Source organism: Falco biarmicus, chromosome 2 (assembly GCF_023638135.1).
Source record: "Falco biarmicus isolate bFalBia1 chromosome 2, bFalBia1.pri, whole genome shotgun sequence".
NCBI classification, from domain to species: domain Eukaryota; kingdom Metazoa; phylum Chordata; class Aves; order Falconiformes; family Falconidae; genus Falco; species Falco biarmicus.
Genome location: NC_079289.1, coordinates 107,497,662 through 107,521,252, shown reverse-complemented (window position 1 = coordinate 107,521,252; position 23,591 = coordinate 107,497,662). Strand labels below are relative to the sequence as shown.

Below are 23,591 nucleotides of genomic sequence, written 5' to 3'. Positions count from 1 at the left end.
AACATATTTTATAAAAACATGCTTTAAAGCTATTAAGGCAATGATCATATCAACAAAGTACCAAGAACGGGGGAGTGTGGGTGTTGTGTCCGTGCAGAACAGACTCTGCAAGTCCTACGTAATGATGTCAGTGCATATAGCAAGCTGGAACACCCTATTTTTTACCTTCTCCACTACACCAGAGTTAAACAACTTTCTTCCAGCGGTGCTCTCAGATGCACAGAGCGGCACACTTTCCCACTGGTTTCTAGCAGTCTGTAGTCTCAGGAATCAGAGCAAACCCCATGTTCAGAAGGGCACTGACAGGATTCATAAGCTACAGTGCTCCTGCCTGCTCCTCTTCTTCCCCCCGAATCAGCCTCCAGGTGCCCCTGAAGCCTTGCACACACTCCCACTGATAGCGTGCTTCATGCAGCAAGTTGCCCTCTGCTATCGCTCTTCCCCTCCACATGGTTGCTCTTCCCTCTACACTGTTTAAACAAGAAGTAAAATTAAAGGATACTCAACCTAGCCCAAAGGGATTATTCAAGTTTTCCATCATCTGCACATCCTTAAGTAACAGATTTTTTTCATTAAGACTTACCCCTCTCACCCACAGAGACAGAGAATCAAACAAGTCACACAGAATTTAAGCTGCCAAATTGTGGCAATATCCTCAATTCAACTAGTGGTATTTCCAGTCACACAAGTAATAATGTCTTCCAATTTCCAAGTATTTAGGACTAGTAAGTCTTTACATCTCTATTGTATTCTTACGTGTATCACCTTACCAGGCTTTTCCAGAAACTAAGGATGCTATCTTTAAAAAAAAAAAAAACAAAAAACAAAAAACAACCAAACAAAAAACCAACAAACACACAAAAACAAAAACCAAACCTCTAAAGAATGCCCACTGCTAGACCAAACTCATTCATTCTCCAGCGTATCCATCCACACTCTCCTTTTGCACTCAGATAAAAATACTGGGCTCTGCCTTTGGACTAGGACAGCTTAGGTATCTTCTCCTCTACAGGCCAAAATTCTCTTCATAGATTTGCTTCTCACCAGTTAGTTCCATGAGCATGCCCACAGACAACGCCATTGAATGCAATGATTGCCATGGAATATATTAAAACATATATTACCAAATTTATCTCACACATGGAGGGCAGGGGGCATGGGTATTATCACTCGGGCACAGAAATACTGATTTTATTACTTGTTTTTTAGTAAAAAAATGCTTTCCAGTATACTTGGAGCCTCCAAGACAAAAATATTTAAATAGAAGATGTCAATTTTAAACCACGGTCCTCAACTAACTTCAAAAATGTAGCTGACATTAGTTCAGACTTATATCACTTACACATGTAGTCCCAAGGCATGGCAAACAGTACTTGTAAACTGAGAGGAAGCTATGCCCACAGAGTATCAAAATATTCAGTGCTGGTCAAATCCATGGGCTCCTGGTTGTACAATGGTCACCAAACAACTCAAACATAAACAACTTATGCATTTCCAGAAGGAAATGTTTTATGCACACATTACACATGAACAATATTCAAAAACTATTTAAATAGCACACTCAAGGTAATGAAAGAGAGCTAATAAAAGCATACAGAAGATAATATACCTTCTCCTTCTCCTCTGTGATCTCATTTTAATAATCACCAGTTATTTCCACAATCTTAAGCGACTCACTTGTAAATAACAAATACAGAAATAATGCTGGAACACACCATTAGTCACTAGTGCACGTATGAGGGAGTGAAAAACTCAGAAAAGTGAGTTTATGAATTATGTTTATATTTACACTTTTTTTTTTTTTTAGTTAGTCTACTGATTAAATCAAGAGAAAATCATAGGGATATTTGCCCTTATCTTAATTAGCAAGACTGTTTATGCAGGCTGAAAAGTAAGCATGTGTTTGTTTCTCCATCTCATTTTTATTTAATATAGCTGAAGAGCATTGCATTATTTGTACTCTTCAATGAGAAGCCTCTAAGCATCATTTTTGCAGAAATGGTTTTTAGAAGTGACACATTTAGAAATTTCACATTTGATCCATGTGAGTGAGACCTGTACTACCCAGGAGTAAGGCCCTCGGTCATCTGAAAGATACGAAAGCACATCAAATAATCACAGCCTACCCTCCCCAGGACTTCTATCACTACTCCTTTTTTTTTTTCCTTCTTTTTTTTTTTTTTTAGTTTCTACAAGTGCATTTCATCACTATAATTTCAATTATGTCATAAGGTGGCCCTCTGCCCTAATTCTTCCACACAAGAATGTATGAGGTCTTTTGATAGAGGTCTAAAATACATAATCTAAATTAGGATTTAAAAAAAAAAAAAAAACAACCAACCAGAAAAACCCACAACCCCCAAACCCCCAACACCCAACAAGCCACCCCCACATTACGTGTTTAATCCCCAGGACAGCATGACATGTGTTCAGGAACTGAAAAATGGACACCTCCATTAGATCCGTCCCAGTTTTAAGAGTATCTGATGTTCCCAGTATCCCCAGCTCCAATATACCCGCTGTCACACACCTTTCCAATAGTCTTTCTCCTACATACAGTTTTGATACTGAAGCACAGTAACTGCAATATTCAGGAGGATTTCAGTATACTATATTACTTTTCTGAATTATTTAAACAATCATTGCTATTTCTACAGTCCAGGGCATCTTGTCAGTGTTCTCTGAATCCTGCAGATGATCTCCACGTGACATGGGCAAGTTTAAATAAAGTAGGTTTTCCACAGAAATAAGCTGTATGATACACATGGAACAGATGCATTTCCAAGCAACTTTCTTTACTCAGCAAGGAAGGGCAGCAGGTGAGGAGACAACGCACCCTGACTTACGCCATCCCGCTACAGGGAAGGGACTTTCTGCAGAGGAACGGAGCAGGTCACGAGAGACAGTAGCACCACCACGGACAAACCTGACAAAGTGCACCTGCCACAGCACCAAGCAATAAGCTAACAAGAATTAGACGAGATAGCAGATCTACATGTGTTTATAGCCCATGACTCAACTTTCCCTCCTGTACAGTGACCTTTAAGGAGGACAGGAAAAGGAGACGAGCATGTTTATATGTTAAATTCATACAATCTGTTATCCAAAAGAGTAACTGATCTCTGAAGACTCCAAATGTACTTAAGTAGCAGAACAGCAATGGCCTACGTTATCCCCAAAAGGCTGCAAGAGTGGAAATTTGATTGTTTCCTGTGCTCCTGGTATCTTGTGAAGCATGTGCAGTTTTCCTCAAAAAATAACAACAAAGTCAGAAGGTAAGAGACACAGAAATAGCGTGATCATCAGCACAAATATTTTAAGACTTGCTTTATTGCTAAAGTTCAGTTTTGCAGAAACAAAACACAACTGGTATTTGCATAGATGAGGCTCTGAAGACCAGAGCTAGAGGAACCGTAGAGCACTGTAACCCAAAATACCCAGCATTACCCCAAAAGTTGTGTCCAAATACTGTTCATCTCTCCTACTGCGCATTAGAATACTTTGAAAACAAAACCAAAGCAGGATAATGCAAAAGTCAAATTGCCTGGAAAGCCTGAAGGACACACTGAACAGACCCTTTTCCCATTTAGGGGATTCATACTAGAAAATGACTAATGATAATATTTGAGGTCCAAAAGATAAAGTTTGGGAAAACGGCCTTTTATGCATTTCAGATCAAAAACCAGTTTGGCTATATTCGTGCTGAGATAGCCATAGGCATATGAAAAACTAGCTTTAACAAAAAAAAAAAAACCCACACTTGTGAGCAAGCACTCAAGACCGCTCTGTTGAAGAGCTGTATCCAAAAGGAACGATCAAACTTTCATGTTTGGTGCTGCACTCCAAAGACAAGCCAGAGTTCAGTAAACAGTATATGCGGTTCTGCACAACCTTGTTATCTTTTCATCTTGACAGTTAAACCAACGTGGAGGAGTGCAAAGAGGTTACAAAATGCTATCAGCACGGTTTATTAAATGTTCCTTTTGCATTTGTTTTGAAATGGGATAAAACTTAAGGTAGCAGAGAATTAAACACCAGTAAGTTGAGAGGATCAGGACTGATTCTTGAGATATCATCTTGACCTCCAGCAGCAAGAGGAAATTTTTCTTCAAGAAGTTTTGCACTTTTATGGGGCCACTGTTGAGCAGTCTGAAGCAGACTTGCTCTTAGTATGTTAGCAAAGAAAAAGTAAATGGCAGAAGCGCATAGATTCTTCCCTTTTTTCCCATAATTACAGCCTGAAGTAACAGATAAAGAACACTGTTCAGCTCGTTTTGCCTTTCCACCCCATAACCATACACAACATCTCCATTATCAGGGAGTGAATTTCACAGACTTCAACATAGCATCTTGGAGTTCAGATGAAATTATTGGCTTTACTGAAGTCAACAGCACCATTTCTTCCAATTTCAAAGGTGAAAGATTTCACACTTAGCTGTGGCATTCCTCCTCCCCACCACTTTTAGATCATTACATTCTAGTTTTGAAGTTTAGCTTCTTACATTCCTTCTCATATCTCATCCATGAGAGATTTTGTTTATCTCTCATCTAGAAGCACCTTTAGATTACTTCAAGTAATGATTGTTATGAATTCAAGGAAAAAAAAAAAAAAAAAAAAATCAAGCTATTGCCCTAGCTGCACATTTAGGAAGCAGAGACTAGAACCTGAAGCCTTCAGTTCTTCCAAAAATGGGAGGGAATGATGCTCTTGGGCAGGGGTCCTCAAACTACACCCCGCGGGCTGGATACAGCCCCCCAGGGTCCTCAATCCAGCCGCCGGTATTTACAGAACCCCCCCCCGCCCCCCCGCCGCCAGGGGCTGGGGGGGAAACCAAGCAGCCGCAGATGACTGCCTGCCACTTCACCCGCGCGCCGGCCCCCTGGTTAAAAAGTTTGAGGACCCCTGCTCTTGGGTATCTCCACAAGCTAGAAATATTCAGATAAGGCTATTCATTCAATTACTCAGCCTTTAAAGGATATTCTCATTGTTGCTTAATTTAGCACATAAAATTATAGTAAGCAGAAAGAAGTTAGCTACCTCGAACAGTGAGGAGCCCATCCATGTACCACTTGTTACATGAAGAAAAATGGCAGAAGCAAGTACTCTGCAAACCAACGCCAACACAGCCAGCAGCTCTTGTTGCCCAAATGATTCCAGAAAGTGCTGTGCATTAGGAGTTGTTTCCAATTTTCACATAGCTTTGTTCTTCCCCACCAAACTCAGCCCAGTACAAGACTGGCAGAATTGGACACCATCACCCACCGGGGATGTCTGCTTCTCCGGCTGGGAGCTGCATTTCTAGAAAAATGGCCACAAGCAGGAGATGAAAAAGGTGTAAGAAATAAGTTGGTTGGTTTGCTTTCATTTTTTGCATGATGCTTCTCATGTACTCACCTTTTTGATGACTACAAAATCTCCAGAGTGAACGGAAAAAAACCCAACACTCAGGCAAGCAATTTTTTCCATAAGTAACTATATTCCAACAAAGCTGAGGGCTACAGACTAGAAAATGGTAGGCTTGGCCCTGTTCTTTCTACTGCCTGAGAAATGAAGGCAGAAGCCAGTAGCTTGATGCTCTTCCCTGTTTCAGGCTGCTTTTTCACCTTATTTCGGCAGCAGTGGGCATAAAGACAAAAGAAACACCAAAGAACAAAGCATGAATCCCATTCTGGCAAAAAGAGGGAGAGAGAACAAAAGACTTAAGTGGAAGTGGATGGACTACTTATAGCAATTACTGTTAATTATTTCTGCACTTCCTTCCTTAATGTAGCTCCTTTCCTTCACAAAGGCCTACAAATAGTTCTGAGAGGTTCCCTTCCTAGAAAGGAGAGAAAGGAAAACTGTAATAAGACTATGCAATGAAGATACAGTTTCCCAATAATGCAAGCTACAGGAAACACATGGAGGTCAAATAAAACTATTATTTGCCTTTTCAAACACTATTTTCTTCAGCTGCTAAATAAAAACATTATGAAGCCATTTTACACAGTAAAATTTAACCTTATATTAACCTTCCATATTAAGTAAACAAACCTTTCTAGCCAATAAGCATCTCTGTGAACTCTCCAAGATGATAAGCAATACCTTAATTACATTCATTTACATGACTTTGAAATTGTTCCAGACCAAAGTCAACAACTACAAGGTCAGAGAGTATGGAAATCTAAAATAAGGAGAAATCCATAGTCGGCCCGTTCACAGAAGCATGATGAGGCATCCTTTCTACCCAGTTTACAAAGGGTCAGGTACACCAGCCCACTGCTCACCTTTTCATCATTTACATGGAACACCGAAGACCAACTGCATCCTTTCTTTTTCTGAAGGCTACTCAAAGTTGAAAACATTGGACACTTTAGAATGGGTTTTAATGCCTAATGGCCAATCAAGCTGTATGAATATCCTATGCAAACATTTTATATTCTGACTGAAAGGCACAATACAAAAGGAGAGATACGTTTTAAAAATGCAGCCGATAACACTGACAACTACAGAATATTTGGTACAGTGCTGTTACATTCAGTAATACTGAACTGCAGAGTTTTGCTGAGATTTATCCAATGAGGAAAGTGGAACAGTAGAAGAGAAACCACCATACTGACTCTACAGCGCTGTACTTCATGAATTGCGCAGACTAGGAGAGAAGCCCAAGCCTAATAAAAAAGTCACTGCCCAGACTTCCACTGTCATCAACAAGACTAGACTATATCCTTAAGATAAGAGGAGAAAACATCCTGCGTTTAGTCCCAAGTACAATCTTCATCATGCTACCTGAAAACCTTCATTATGCCATTGTCTGTGCCATGCTCGGAGCAGGAAATGCTAGTTACACTCAAGCAGCAATTACAAAGATGTTGACAATGACTGTTGCAAGAGGCTTCATTAAGTACGTTCTGCCCTGAAACAGCAGAAAAGCAGACGCAGTGTCCATCCCATTCCCAAGATATTAGATAATGGCTCAGGTATGATCAATAGTAATCAAATTAGCCAAAATAAAGCATGCATGCACACTGCACTAATGGATCGTTTCAGGATTATATTTTGTGTATTATAACCACAAAAATATTACAGATATGCATATACAAAAATCTAAAGTACAGCTTTTGGACTTAGGCAATCCCACATCAATGCACTACAGCTGACAACATTTTCTTAGTATTAAACTAGATAAATCTCCCCGCACCCTCACTTTACTAGCCAAGCACTTTTTCCACAACTCTCAAGCCAACAGCCTCCTGCAATTTAAGTATGATTTAGTGCAACAGAAGCAATGAGTATTATAAAATTTATGCTTGTTCACCTTCTCTCCCCACAGAGAAGGGCAAGATGTTTTTTCATGTAAATATGTATTAGATCCAAATCATTTAAATAGATATTATTCCATAGAGAACATGATGCTGCATATGCCCATTTCAGCTCCATGTTACTAAATAAACTGCAAGATAATGATGTTGCCTTGCTCATCCTAAAGGACACCGAAAATATTTCTAAGCATTTCAAACAGAAGTAAAAGGAAGAGACTTTCACAAGAACAAAAGAAAAAACTAAGGTGGCTCTTACAGAGCTAGATAAGGTGAAGAGAATTTACTCATAAATCACAAATTAGTAAATCTCTTCAGGAACAGGCCACAGCCGTTAGAGCAGAAGTACAGCTAAGGTACATGGAACAGACTTTATAGTATGAATATCAATTCATTACTATCTTCAGTTTTTTTTTATTTTCTTTTAAACAGAGCAAGGAAAAGATAATCATGTTTGCAAGGAGAAAAACCAAGAAATTTTAGACATAAGTAATTTAAAAAGTTAAGGTAGGAATGTTAAATGCAAGGCGCCGAATGTTAATTTCATGCCATTTTATTTCTCAGTTATATTTAGCTACAAGTGTCACTGCTTGAATGGAGGAGAGAGGGAACACAGGGAAAACTTAATGTCTTTCAAAAATGAGAGCTTTAAGCGTTACTTTTAAGTGAGCACATATCTCACTGCTTTTCAGGAAATACAAAAGGAAGTAATCTGTATGTTACCACAAAGTACATTTATAGTTAACAATTTAACTCAAAATCATGTATGTATTTAAAAAGCAAGGAAGACCATCATTGGTCTTGAAGCTATCACATATCATTTGGGCCACAGTCAGTTATCTTACAATACAGTCTGACCTCTACTTGATTTTAAAATAGGATAATCACCTTCAACTATGTATGAACCTTGAACATTATCAAAAACAGTTTTATTGCATCAACGATTTATTAATAGTCTTATATTAATAGTAATGTAGCTTTGACTTTACAAAGTCATAAAGATGACGAGAAACACAGTCAAGACTTAATTGTGCTACCTATTTTATTTTAGACTTATAAGGCAACCTCATGATACAATCAGAAAAACTATCCAGAGAGTAACAGCTACCAAGGAAAAAACCAACAAAACGCATAGGTATCATCTCAGTTCAGCAGCGGAGCGGGAACAACGCAGAGAGCGTAATGAAGTCAAGATAAATACGGAAACCTTTGAAATACTGACATTCTCCTTTAGCCAACCATGCCCCAAACTGGAAAACTGCTCGTGCCAAGGCAGGTAACCTCCAGACAAGCACATGAACAGCAACTGCTGTAAAGAAGAGGCAAGAGCCTTACGCAGGAGCACATTAAGCTAGATTCCCTTTCCAAGCAAAGCACTGCAAAATGACCAAAGCCTACAGGCTCAAGTTCAAAACAAACCTGATGAAGGAGGAAGTGTTCCTCCCAGACCTTTCTGGTTCAAAACACTTGCCGCAGCAGCCCTGCCACGTTCTTCATGTTGCACGGTCACTTTTATAGCTGTTAGCCCCATTACAACACAGCTGACAGTTTAAACAAAGAGCAACTAAGAAAGTACAATATTCTGTAACTGGCATTTACAGCATCGGCCTTGGACTTCTAATCTGTACAAGACGGGCACACAAATCAATCTATCAGCTCATAAAGGTATGCTTTTTAACCTCCAAAACAGATGGGATTGGCCAGAAATGTCTGGCATGTCAAACTGCTAATCACTGCTGCCCTTTGCACAAAATAACCCACTTAAGTTGAGGCATGGTTGCACTGTAACAGACATTAGTCTGTGGGAAACCCATTTAACTGTCACATACTCCCGCCACTCCTGCTCTCCCTTAATTAAGCCTAATGCCTTATGCTTTGACCTTTTGTTCTAGCCTATTAACCCTATCTAGTACAAGTTCAAATATGTTAAACTTAAGTTTGCTGTAAAATATTAAATGCCAAGCTACAGAAAGAATGAGGGACATTTCTCTACACTGCAATCTCTTTACCAAGCTTCTTAGGCTAACAAAATGGAAGCACTAAGTTGGTCCCCAAAGACAAAATACATCCAAAAGCCAAGCAGTTTCACAGGGAAAAAAAAAAAAAAAAAAAAAAAAAGTGGGGTTTCTTCCACTTGCATAGCCTACTTTTTCCTCTTCAGAGGAGAAAAGAAGGGATGGGGAAGGGGGGAGAAGGGAGTGAAACTTCAGTTTGCAACTTCATATCCTCAGGCTTTCAGGTTTTTATCCAACAAGAAAAGCACGTATTATCAGCCAAGATCATACAACAGTCATTTGCTGTTCTCTCAAACCTATCATTAAAAATAAGGCATAATTGGTTTACAGTGTCCAATTCCTCCTCAATTAAAGGCTGCCTCAGCCAACCTGGCTCACGCTGAGTCACAACCTTGTTCTTTGACAAGACAATCGCAGCTGAGAATTAAAAACTAATAGTAAGTGTATCTTCTCATGAGTTGCATCTTTTGAAGTTTCTCAGACCTGAACAGTGAAGAGAGCATAATTTATCAATTTTATCTTACTGCTACAGACTTTTCCCTTGATGGAAGCTCAACTTGGCATGACTGCCTTCCCCTCTTGTGTCTCTTACTTTACAAAGGTTACACAGTATGATCAAGATCAACAGTTATTTGCAAAGCAGTACTCTTTTAGATAAAGACCATCTTAATGGTCCAGAAGTGCGACTTAAAACAAGAAATCTAATTCCAGTGACAAAACCAAACCTCTGATCAAGACAGAACTCTACTGCACTTCACCCTAAAGCTATTCACAGTGGTATGCAAAGCAAATGTGTATACCAACACAGGTATTTACAATTAGTTCTTACAACCAATAAACAAATCTGTTCCCTCCCCGACAAAAAAAATCAAGACATAGCACGTAACTGCTCTATAATGTTGGTTAGCAACGGAAAAACCTATGCAAACTGTGTCAGGGTTGCCAACCACGTATAGACAAACAAATTTTCTCAAATCTTTAGCTTAACCACCTAACTGACCAGCTCAATGTCTGGTGTAAGACCCTTATTTACAGTTTACACTTCCGCAACTCTAAGTAGAACTGCTTTTAAACAGAGGTGACAATCTTAAAACAAAGCTTTGAATCACTTTATTTTTGAAGATGTGAAGGACTTAAAAAACCCTGACTGCCACAAAAGCAAATGCCTATGAAGTTCAGTTAAGGCTGTATAAGTGACCATCTGCTCCTGAGCACAATTCTCAAGTTTTAAATAGCTGATTAATTAATAATGTTTTAATTCCAAAGTGTATATCTTACTGATTCTGAGACCAGCAAGTAATACAATTAATCTTCCTGTAAATACAATTGCTCAGACAACTAAGCAGCACTACAGCAATGCCATCTTTTTCTGAGGACTCAAATAGGAAACATTAGGAGGGACCCGAGGAATGAATCCCTCATCTTGATTTCCCTTTGCTTCCAAAACACTGATTGGATAAATGCAAAGCTCCTCAATTTAAAAAGTGCATGTATTTCCTAATGATTTTACTTTGCCATATTCTACTGTACCAGAGATGCTCAAACAGCAGTACACAGACCAATGCTACAGCCACATGCAGTCAAGCAACACATGGATTAATAAAAAAAAAGAAAAATACATCCTTGCATCTGCAATCTGTGTCATTAGAACTAATATGTGAGAAGTTTTGCAGGCTGGGATTTGGTATGACTGCTTACAGCTTCTGGACCTTCCCTACTAATGCTCAAACGTTGCCACTGGAGGCAATGCAAATGAGTCCTAAGAGAGACCAGAAACAAAACAACAACTGCTTGTCAACCATTACACGCCCAAATTGTATTCTTTATGCTCATCAGCATTCTCAAGTTCTTAGGCATGCATCTAGGCCCACCGAGTACAGTGGGGCTACTCAAGTGAATGAAATTACTCACAAAGCAAAGTGCATATACATAAGCAATCACTGGACAACACTCAGGGAATTATTCCCCAGTATCAAAGAAAAATAGGATTTAGGAAATGGGAACCAAGGGAGCAGATCCAAACAAAATGACAGCGGTGCTAAATGTCTACAAGCCATTGTAATGTAATATCTAGTAATGATTTCACTGTGACAGTCCCTTGCCACAGAAGCTCAATTTGGATCTGTTTTATTTAAAAAAAAAAAAAAAAAAAAAAAAAGAGAGAGAAATGGTAACAGTAAGTTTTATTTAATCTTCTCTTTCACTCTGAAATTACATGTAAATCAAGTTCTTCTCTATTTAGCAGCCACCTCCCAAACAAGTAGGCTAAATCTTCATGACTTACCAGTGAATTCCATACAAAAAGTTCAAACGCTACTGAAATAATTATTTCTCTTTAATCAGCATACACTAAATAAATAAAGAAAAGTCTTACAGCAAAATAGAGGGATTAACTTGAAAATTTATCACTTAAACCATATTACAATCCTAGAAGACTTACACATAGCAGACAGTTGTCTGACAGATTTGGCAATATGAAGAAGAAACCCCAAACCAAACAGACAAGGTAAATAACCCCAACAAATTATTTACCTTGAAAGTGGTCCCATCAGGAAAGCTCTTCCTTCAGGAGTCCAAGGATGCATTAATTTTCTTCCTCAACAATTCCATGTTTGATCTGAAAAGAACAGCAGAAATCGCCCTATGAAAGTCCACGTACCAATTTTTCCTATCCATTGTCTCTCTACCTACTCTCTTAATTGCTGTTGTAAAGCAAGACTTTGTTTTAGCTAGCAAGATCTGCAAACAACATTTTTATTTCAGATGAAAGATCTAACTCTCAACTTCAGAAATCAAAAGCTTCTGAACAGAACCATCAGTAAAACAAGCAGAAAGCAAATTGTGTTGTCTAGACTTGTACTAAGTGGACAGTATTTCTGCAAGAACAAAATCCATGTTCAACTGATTCAAAGCCATAGTCTTCTTTTGCTTCCTATCATTCAAAAAACAGCTGTCATACAAAAGCCTTCCTTCCTATTTAGAAATTACTGATACTTCCACTTAATGAATGTCAAAATCTTATTTTGTAAAGAGCCCCTATTAATTTAAATATATAAACACACAAGTAAGAGAGCATAGTATAACTGGTGAATGTAATGCTGAACACCACAAAATTAGTTAGAAAAAACTAAACCAGTAGAAATTATAATATTTGCTCTTAAGATATTTAGGGATTAAATAGTATATAATACTATAGTTAGAGTACGTTACCCACCACAAGCATCACCATAAAAATTCTACTCAGCACTTCTCTGTTATTCCTAAATCAACTTTTGCTAAAAGATGCAAACTTACAGCTAGCCTAGATCACCATGATTTGTATTATTTCAGCCTTGTTCTTGTGACTAGCGTCATTATTAAAGATTATATTAAATTTTCTGTCAGTCAGTTACCACCCAAGCAGCAAGTTTATCACGCATAAAGAGTCAAACATAACAATAAAATACTAAAAAACAAACAAACAAAACACACACTCACAACACAGACTTTCTCCCCTGTCTGGCTGAACTTTCCCCTCCCCTTACCTGGCAGAGGAAGAGCTCCTTTCTTTTCCACACCTTTAAGCTTGTTCTCACAAAACCCACGACATACAAAAGCTTTTTAAACACAGAATTTCTCTAGCAGAGAGGACCCCAAAGAGAGTATGCAAAGGGGAGAGGGGCAGTGGGGGCTCTCAGCAGTTCCCCCTTCTGCAAAACCACTTGGGTTAAAGCCAGCTTAGAGAAAACATCTAACTCTGCAGTGTGCTCCCTGGGGAAAAAAAGAAGAAAAAAAAGAAAAGAAAAAAACCAATACAGGTGTCAACAGACAGGTCATCATCCAAAAAAAGACCTATTCAAAGCTGTCAGGTACATGAAATAACAGAATCATGCTGGACTACTGCCAGCATAAAACCCCAACAAAAGTAATGTATCCAATTAAGTTGAAAAGTAAGTAAATACCCTGAAATACTACCTGCATATACAATTTCAAATCCTTCCCCTACATTCGTCGGGGAAGGAAGAAAAAAAAAAAATAATCAGTTTGCATCACAGAACAGTAGCCAATCCTCAACATTTGGATTCCAGGCTGGGGATAAATCCAAAGCTACCACTGCGGTCAAAATAATGAGAAATGATGGGTACAGTGACAAAGGTGGTAATAAACATAGTTCAAAGCCTTCCCAACCCTGTTTCACTGAAAGGGCAAATAAGCTGGATGTGGAATCTTTTGTGACCAAAGGAGAAATGGGACAAGAGGACCCCCCTTCCTGCAGAAGGAAGTAGCACTCAGGAAAAAAAAAAAAAAAATATATATATATACACCTTTTCAATCCACCCTAATTTGAGAAAAAATTGATTTCAGTATTTCTGTTCTATATAATAGATGCAGACAAAACACTTTCTACCAGGGGGGTGGGGGGGCACAAGGAGAGGGAATGGACACACCAAACACCACCACCCCACATTGTATTCCTATCAAGGTTCACTGTATAGGCAAGATTTCCTTTAGGTCACCATTAAACAGTCTTTTTTGCATTGTTCCAAGTGACTACAAAAGGCTTGTAACAGTTCAGAGAAAAGAGAACAAAAGAATTTGTTATTTTTGGGGGAAATGCCATATTTCTTCAATGATGTTTCAAAAATAATAGAAGAATTTTTAAAAGCTTTTCCAGAATACTACTTTATTCCCAGAAACATCAGATCTGGATCACTTGTTTTGCACACCTTATAGATTTTTTTCTAAATGTTGATTTGTTTCGTATTATAAATTGCTGAAAGTGGGATAGGTGATGCCATGAACAATACCAACAGACCAATCTCCTGGGCCAAGAACGATCATTTCTTTCTACCTCTGAGGTAAGCCCTGCCTTCTGTATCACTGAAAAAGCCTTTCCAATTTCCTTCCCCACTCCATTTTCATAGTGGGGTGCGGCACAGAGAAGGAGAAAACTCGTAGCCACGACTTTTAGTTTGCTGTGAAAAAGTCAGCACTGGAGCAGCATAATCAGCCTAGCACCACGAAGAACAAAAATACTGTTCTGCGAGCGAGACGTACTGCTTAGGCACGTTTCTACACAGAATTCATTAAAGTGCTTCTTGGGGCAAATCAAATACTCCCTTGTTTGTTTTCAAGTAATAGTTTAGGTCAAGACTGGAACATGTTACATCTAGTGCCTGACCTCTCATGATGACTCCCTCAACTTACTTTTTCGCAAGGGGGAAGAGCAGTCCATCAGAAGTCTTCCCCAACACTGAGATTCTTTCCTACACTAAATTCAACCTCTTAAACCAGTGACTAATAGAAGGTCTGTAGCGTCTGCTTTTAATCTGATTTTGTCTATAAGCAAAATCGGTTTTCCTCTGCTAAAGACCTGCTATTTAGAAATAAGTGGTATGAAAAGAGAGTTTCTCTCAAGACAGGCAATTAAACAGGAGCAGTGAGCTCCAGTAACAATTTCAGTAAGAGAAGACTGTGCCAGGAGGGGTCTGACCCAACGTAAGATGGCTAGCAACTGCTCCTTCCCCTTTCTGCACATGAATATTTATTTACATGAGTCTTAGTTCCTATTCTCCTTCTTCAACCATCAAGCCAAGTGACCTGCAACAGACAGCCAAATAAATTACCAAATTAATTCTTTCAAGTGCTAAATAGGTCCGTTAACACTTCTAAGTATTTGAAATAAATAATCCAGAAACACTAAAGCACAGGCATTCATCTTTACTGAAAGAATCCCTCTGCCTGCTTCTTCTGAGGCAGATCTTCCCAACGGAGAACTCCCAGGAAGTTTTTACGCGATCACAGCTGTCCACCCGAAGTCCTGCCTGCCCACCACAGCGCGCTATTTACTGATCCGGTATTTTCAAATGCAACTAGTAAATCCCTAAGGCCGCAATATCCAAAAGCAATGCCAAAAGCCTTTTAAATACTCTCCCCGTAACTTTCCCCAGGCCTGCCACAGGCCGGCCAGCACAGCGCAGACGGTGACTGTTCTTATCGTTTTGGCCTGCTGGCAGGAAGAAAGAGCAAACCACAAGTGCTGTTACCATTAACCTTTTTGTCTTTAGTTTCAGGCTGCTTAGGCAGACTTTCAAGTTTACAGGCTTTTTTTTAAATCTTTTTTGTACATTTGCGCATACTCTTTCATACCTTTTCCTTCTGCTCAGGCTTCATTCCCTACCTACATTATCTTTCCACTTGCTTGTCATTAAACCCCCGCTGAGCAGTAATGATTTATACTTCAAGATTTGCACTTCTTGTCCCAAAAGGGTATTTATCCTTTTTTAATCCGTAGGATAGGTATCCTATTTATCCCACCTATTGCTCTGTCACCCAGCCCATCGCTCAGCACGTGTCACCCAGCAGGTGGAAGATCAGCCAGGCTGAGCTCAGGCCCCCCTGCCTCAAGGACCCCCCACACGTGGCAGCTCGGCCACCAAAGCCCCACTAGCAAAGGGGCTTGTGCCCCCCCTGCCAGGTGCCCAGCTGGAAACCCCACGCTCTCCCCAGTCCCCCTTCTGGAAACCCCACGCTCTCCCCAGTCCCCCTTCTGGACCCCCTCCACTCCCCATACCTTCACATACAGGAAAAAAAACGCAAACCATTTGGGTTTTGAGGTTCAGGCAAATCCTGAAAAGCTGTTCTAAAAATTAACAAAATTTTACAGCCCTTGTGCCTTCTCCGATAGCCCTGCAAGGAGGTTTCAAGCACAACCCTTGAGCAAGACAGCTGACTGTGGGAAATGCAACTCCCTGGCTTTGCCTTGGGCAAGTTTATACATGTGCTCGGCACAACGCAAAACATAGTTGATCTTTTAATATAGTTATGTCCCACACTGTCACTGGTAAAATTAACAGTGCTCTTACTGCTAACAATAATACAGTTGGTATTACAGAAACCTTCTGCCAATGTTCAAAGCCAGAAAAATAAAGTTAGCCCTGAAAAGACAAAATAAGCTTTAAGCAAGCAAACCTTTGTCAATTCTTTTAAACCAATCCCACATTAAGTAAAACCTACAGGCAAATATGATCACCGTAAAGTTAATTCATGTTTGAGTTTTATAACCTTTAGTGAATCACTTCAGAAAAAAAGAAAAAAAGAGAAAAAAAATTCTCCTTGACGCCTTTTACAGAACAGATTCGCCCCAAACACAGCTATCAAACACTGCTGGTGATACAGCCAGTGCTGAAGTCACCCATTTAAGTTTACAATATAAAAATATTAGTTCACTTTTACTTCTTCATCAACATAGTTTTTATGGGTATAATAAATTTTGGTTAGCATGTCTTTCACTTTCGAAAAAGAAACAAGCACAGGCAGCAGAGAGGAAGGGCATGTTTTCATCTGGCAATTTTCTACCACAAGACTAACAGAGGGGAGAAAAAAAATAAAAATCCATCCAGTACAGTTTGGCATTTCACAGCATCCTGTATTCTGTGCATGCATGGTCTATGGAAACCTGAAAACGACTGACAGCTCTTGCTCACTGGGTAGCTCAGAACCGTAGGCAGGTCCAACAGGAGGTCAGATTTCACCCCTACCTGAAACACGCAATCACTACTCCTTACCTCTCCCATCCCACTCCACGGGAAACGCATGCCCTTACGTACTCATTTCACTCATGACAAACTCACTGTCTTGCTTTGGAGTCAACGTCAACGCTATCTTGAGAGACCATCGATAACATAAGTCCAACTTCTCGACCACAAGTTTGTGAGGACAGTTGTCCCAGACAGCAGAAGCCCCAAAACTGCCTGAACATCACTCCAGACGATAACTTTTGCCCTCCGAGATGTCAACTTTTGCTGCCCGTATAGCGACAATTACGCAGATGCCATTAAATCAGACTTTTAACCACAAGATATGCTCAGCTCAGAAAGCTTTTGTCACACGGCATCTTGCCATGTCACTTTTTAGTGTGTTCAGTCAGCCCTAGAAGCAGTAAATCGCGTTTCGATATGAAAGAAAGATGTTTTCTACCGCTCGCTCAGGGATACACCACCCCCTTTCCACAAGCGACTGCTTCTTCCCCACGGGTCTTCGTAGGCTGGATTCGCACTCTTTGTTAAATAAAGCTTTACAGTATCTCTGAACATTTATAGTGCCATGACTCAGTTAAATTCTAATCAGCCTGTGAGCTGTTAGACACTGCAGGCAGGTCCCCTCAAAATAAAACAAGGAATAATACAGTCTCCAGATTCCAGAGAGATGAGGCAGAAGGGGACAACTTCCACTTCAGCTTTCCTAACACCACCAGAATCCCAGAGCCAGAAATCCCACCATTTTTTTCAACATCTTCAACACGTGTCAAGCATTTCAGCCGAATTCTTCCTGAAATTAAAAACCTAACCGACCGCCAGGATCCACAACACGGAGGGAAGAGAAGGGGGCAGCGGTGGCGCAAGGCTGCTCGCATGTTACACCAGGCTGCCCCTCATTTTGCCCACACGCCGTTTCTTTGGGTCTCGCTGCCTTCCAACTTCATCGCCAGCTGCCCCTTACAAAGCACAGCCACCATCAGCACGCTCCGCAGGGAGAAAGGGTGGGGGATCACCTTTAACGGGCTTCAGGGACACAAAAACACGTCTGGAAAAGTAACCTTTAGTCTAGAAAGGCAACAGCGACGTCCCTGAGGAACCCGAAGCGATGAGAAGGCATCTTTGGGGGAAGCAGGGAGCCGAGCGGCGCGCTACCGCCGAGAGGCAACGGGGAGGCAGGCGGCTGCCGGCGGGCAGGTGGAGGTGGGGCGGGCGCGGCGGGCGGCGGGGGGGCGAGGCGAGGGAAGCGTGGCCTTGCCCGCAGCTGCTGTGGAGGCGGCCGGGCGGCGGGAGGCGAGCGAGGCCGCGGCCGGCGGGGCCGGGTCTCCCCGCACCCCCGGCGCCTCCCCGGCCGCCGCAGCCGCTGCGCACCGAGCTTGCGGCGCTTTAAATAATTCACGGGCGCACACACCGGGAGGAGGAGGAGGGTGTCCCTCCGAAACGGGCTCCGAGGCTCGCGGCCAGCGCTGGGGAGAACAGTGGCGGGTCTCGGGGGTAGCGACGAGTAACTTTTCCGTCCCTCCAGCTCCCCCAAACCCACCCCGGCCAGACAAACTTTCGGCTGGCACCGGGGGCGGGGGGTGCCGGAGGGGCGGCCGCCACCGGAAACGGCCCCCGCCGCCGCGGCCACCCTCGCGCCGGGCTCACCCCGGCATTGTTCCCCGCCGCCGCCTCCCCGCCCGGCAGCGCGGCCCCGGCCCGCCCCGCTCGGCCATTTCCCCCGCCAGCCAGCGCGGCCGCCGGCGGGCGAGCGCCGCACTCACCCCGCAGCGGGCCCGCGCACCCCCCCCCCGCCGCGGCGGCGGCTCCTCCCGGGCGGGCTGCCTGGTGCCCGCCGGCCGGCCTCGCCTCCGGGAGAGGCTCCGGCGGCGGCCCCCGCGCAGGCAGCGGGCGGCCACGCGTGCCGCCCCGGCCCAGCGGCGAGGGCTCCGGCGGCCGGTCCCGACGCGCAGGTCCGGGCAGCGGCGGCTCCTCACGCCGAGCTGGGCGGGCGGGTGCCCCGGCTGGAGGGCAGGACGCGCCGCCCCCGCCCCCCTCCCATCCCCGCGCCCATCCGCCCGTCCCCGCGCACATACACGGCGAGCTCCGCTGCGCTCCTCTCCGCGCCCCTCCGCGGCTCGGGGCTCTGCTGCAATGCCTGTGAGGCTGACTTTCAAAGCCTAACCCGCAGCCGCGATCCTCCCCGCCTTCCACCTCGCCCGCCGCGGCGCAGCCCGGCCCCTCCCCGCACCGCGCCATTCATCTCTCCAGCCAAGTTTCTTAACCCTTTTCTAACCCCGGGCGGGCGGAGGGGCGGGCGGGGGGAGGGCAGCCCCGCACCCCCCGCACCCCGCCCGGGGGAGCAGCCTGCGGGCCGGGCTGCCGCTAAACGCGTCGCACGTACGCAACTCGCGTCGCCTCCTGCCCTCTCTAATTAATCTAACTGAAGGCGCAGAGCCCCCGGGAAACAAACTTACGAGCGATAGCACCGGAGGACCCGTATTTAATGAAAACAGCGGTGGCTTAAAAATAACACCTTTTTTTTTTCTCCCTTCTTCCTTCTGTTCGCTCTCAGAATAGCGGGGGGGGGCTCCTCCAGTGGTTACCATTTCTCGTCGCTTCAGAGCTTGTATTTTCAGCCTTTTCCCCGCAAAACACGCGCTGGAAACTTTTTTTTTGTTGTTGGTATTTTTTGGAAGAGCCGAGCAGCGGCGGCCGACAGCGTACGGCGGCGCCGCCGGGGGAGGGTAGCGGCCGCCCCGGCACCTGCGGCTGCTCCCGGGGGGCCGGGCGGCCCCTGCCAACACCCCCCCCCCGGCCCTGTCCTCACGGCTGCCGGCATCTCGACACCCCGCGGCCTCAGCCCCCCGGTCGGGCGGCGCGGGGAGGGGACGGACCCTTGTGGGGGGGAGAGACCCCAGGATCACGATCTGCCCCCCCCCCTTTCCGCGGAAGCAGTTCGAGAGTGAGGGCAAAACAGCTCCCCAAAGCCATGCTGCTTGCCCACGGGGTAATAAATCCTATTTGGGAGAAACCCCAGCCTTGGGTAGGGCTCCCAAGAAGAGCCAGCCCTCCATTTTTGGTCGGTGGCGCCCCTGCTCGCAGGAGCCGCCTGACGCGCCCAGCCGTCGCTCAGCCCTCATCCCGCCGAGGCAGAGCACCCGCGGCCAGGCCCGAGCGCGGCCGCGCAGGCCAGGCTGCCCGGGCCCTGTGTGACCTTGGTCACATCTTCTGTGTGCCCCTGTGCCAACAAATTATCTCGGCATTTGGTGTTTGCCAAATGCCACACGGAACGCTTCGTGAGACTTCCAGAAGTTAAAAGACTGAGAAAAGCGAAGCAAATGTGTTTCCAAGGCCCTTCTAAATGGCGTGATAGTATCTGTATTAATATAGGCCAACATTTTAGTTCTAAAATTCAGGTAAAATAATTATGAATGGTGTATTCAAGCACCTTTTTTTGGTAAAAGACTAATAGCATTAAAGAATGCAGGCATTTCCACTTAAAAAAAACCAAAAGGGAGTCACATTTGTGAAAAGCCAGATATTTTAACCTGGAGATACCATGAATGAAAGTAGATGTAGGAATGTTAAGCAAAACCGCTTTCACTTTGGAATGTACAGATTGTGTACAGGCTTACAGCAGCGCTAGTAATGTATTACTTGACCTATTTTTTTAAGCCAATGAAAGATGTAGGTTAACTTCATCATCGTGTGTTTTTAACCACTTTCTTCCAGAAACACAGCAGCATTCTCTAAAGCTACTGCGTGTCACAGTGTTTAGGCAACCGTCTCTTCTTTTGAAAGCGTAAATCTCATAATATAGCATGATCATATATCCATTAAAACAGCAAGTCTTGCTTTTCATTTCCTTAGTAGGCTCATTAGCAAATTCTGATTGTAAAGAAATTATCTTTAAATTTTTTATTTCATGAAGAATCTTTATCTCAAAAATTTCTCAATGCCACGCAGATGAATTATCTAGGGAAAAGGAAATTTTCTCATTACTGCAGCAATTTAGCTGCTATTTCAATCAAGGGTGTCTGTAGTAGAGACCTCTTTCATGCTTAACCTTAGGGAGTATATTGTGTAGATGAGAGACCTACAAAATGAGGAGTCTTGGACAAGCAACAGAAGAAATGCATGTTTGGAATATTTGTTGAAACGATTGTTGTTAGGTAACACATAGTTGCCTGAGGACACAAGTTTCAGTATGATACAATCAACTGAGACTGTATTAAATAATATAATGTATGGATTTAGCAGGTCATTTCCAATGCTTAATACTCACTGAATTGTGCCTTTTGCTCATATGTACTTAAACTATAAGAATTCAAACAATATTCAAAATGCTTTGTACAAGTAAAGGAAAAAATCCAGCATACAGTGAAATCAGTCTCTCAAGAACCATGAAAGTATTGATGTGTATTTGCTGGTTCTTCCCATGCAGTCTGCAACCAAACCTGAACATGCTCTCACTCTCCAAACATAAAAGATGAGCCTCTACCAATGTACCTGTCAACCTACCAGCTGTGGGTGGTACCCGTACCTGCACTTCGTTATAGACGTTGCAAAAGGGGAGCTTTTTTCATTTTTTTTTCGTCAAGGGGAGTTCATCGCTATAAGGTGCCTGTAAATGGAAGGCCAGTTATGACAGGAAAACATAATCTGCCTTTGGATCAGTCTTGGAAGAGAAAAACCACATTTGTAGAGAAGTCATTCCCAGAATTGCAAGCGTTTAGTGGAGAGCTGTTGGTACCGTACTTTGGTAATATCGATGAACCATTTGTTTTTGTACTCATAAAAAAACATATTAATACACATGCGCATGTTCTTCTAAACTGCTGACTGGAAATCTCAACAGAAAAGTATGGGTTTGACCTAGTAGGAATTCTATCAAAATCAAAATATAATTGTGGTTCTGACATTCTTGAAGTACAGAATTAATCTGTGTGACCATTCCAAAAAAGGTTAAATAATGGTTGATGTAGCCCAACTTTTTCTTTGACCACTGTGATGATTACAATAATGCATTTAAAAATTATGAACAAAGCTACAGTTCCAGTGACAAACTCTGTCTTTGTCTTGCTGAAGTAAAAACATGTAGGTCTGTGCCATGTGGTAACAAGACACGTATTATTTTCAAAAAGATAGTGAAAATGATATTACACGATTCCCCTTTTTAATGCTACACATAAAGTGCTTTGAAGAGCTTGGGAGAACAACAGTTGCTCATGTTTTGATTTTCCTTTAAGGCTGTCTCAGCCTCTCAAAAAACTAACAGCTCTGAAACCACCTTTTTCAATCAAAATAATTAAGGCCTTGCTTTATGGCATCCAGTCATGGTATGAAAGGCTTAGGATGTGGTCAAGAAGCTAGCTAGCTTTACAGAAATTCATTTCCAGACTAAATCTTCTGCTAAAAGAGTTTGTCAGCCTTACATAGACAACTAATGAAATTCCATCCTTGACTCAGCCTAGTTCAATTCATGTAATATGTCAGATTACCTACTATTTCGAAGGTGCCCTCACAGAGGATTAAATCACCTAGTATCCCAAAATTTATGTAGGCACACAAAATAAATAATAACATTAAAAAAAGAATCGATATTATTTATTCAATAATTGACTTCAAAGGAGGTTTGCCTAAATAAATGATAATCATGTAACGGTGTTCTTCCATAAATCTGAAGTAGGAAAGTGGAAAAGTCTGCCTTTCTTCAGGAGCAGCATCTAGGACTAACTGAAATCAATGGGAACACTGCAAGTGTTATCAGAGGGAAAACAGGTCCAGGGCAAGCGTTTCTGCGGGGTGTGCCATAGAGCGTATCCTGGTTTGTTCATGACAGTAGCAAGTCTGCAACTGTTGGAGGTGGAGCTGAATTACTCAGTCACATGTAAAGGGAAGGTTAATATACTTTTTATATAAATGAAAGGTATCAAGAGTACATACCGCTTGTTACTTTATCCACCTACATATAAAATGATAAAGGTATTTTTATGCTTACATAACACATTCCCCACCGGAGCTGATTTCTGCTGCCTTTTTTTTTTTTTTTTTTTTTTTTTTTTTTTTGTATTACACAGTTTACTTATATTTGTACAAGCATTTTGAAGCAGGTCATCGGAAAGAAATGTACCCTTAGCGCCTCAAGTTTTTGTTTTGGTTTTTTTTTTTTTTTTTTCCTGCATTATTTAAAAGTAGGCTTCAGATTGTGAGTATTTGATCTAAGAGTAATAAGCGAAGGACCAGATGCTACAGTCTTTTCAATTACAAAAACATTTAAAGACAGCTGTACCATATAAACTCTCATGGAGGAATCATATGCTTGCAGCATCTGGTGAGTTTTGCCCATGCCTCTAGCACACTGTATCTGTTCTGAGGCATGAGCTAGGGTGAGGCTCACTTTCCCATATGCATCTCTGGGGTGGGGGTGCGCATTTTTTGACCATCGACAGGAAGTAACACTTTGAGTCTTACATTTGGTGGCAGGAAATGAACATTACTTTCAGCCCCTGTAACACCTTTCATGGAAGAATCAAAGGGGTGTATGCTAAGTCAATAGGAACACATTAATTATTTTACCAGAATAAAATACTGGTGTTTTCAGTCACAAGAACACATCCTGTACTTGTGAATTTTGTGCAGTTTCATCCCACTCACACAAACAAACATGAAAAATGTACTTCTGCAAACATTGCTCTGATGAGTCACGTTCCTGGTAGTGTGAAGGCATGTCCAGAAAATAATGAGCCTGGAGTCACTACTTGCAAATTGACATGAG

The 23,591-nt window shown here is 42.4% G+C and overlaps 1 protein-coding gene across 9 annotated transcripts in view; it reads right to left on the bottom strand.

Moving 5' to 3' along the window:
* The window catches only part of NRIP1 (nuclear receptor interacting protein 1), an 80,504-nt gene extending 60,924 nt beyond the window's left edge, over positions 1-19,580 (bottom strand). For 3 of the 9 annotated variants that reach the window (XM_056327609.1, XM_056327607.1, XM_056327610.1), the window contains exons 1-2: positions 18,907-19,067; positions 11,847-11,931 (exon numbers count right to left, since the gene is read on the bottom strand). The gene's annotated coding sequence lies outside the window, so the exon portion shown is untranslated. Of the gene's footprint in view, positions 1-2,381; positions 5,300-11,846; positions 11,932-18,594; positions 18,825-18,906 lie in introns of those variants that run through there. The other 6 variants (XR_008820070.1, XR_008820068.1, XR_008820069.1 and 3 more) reach the window with 6 other exon arrangements.
* Positions 19,581-23,591: the final 4,011 nt, after the last annotated feature.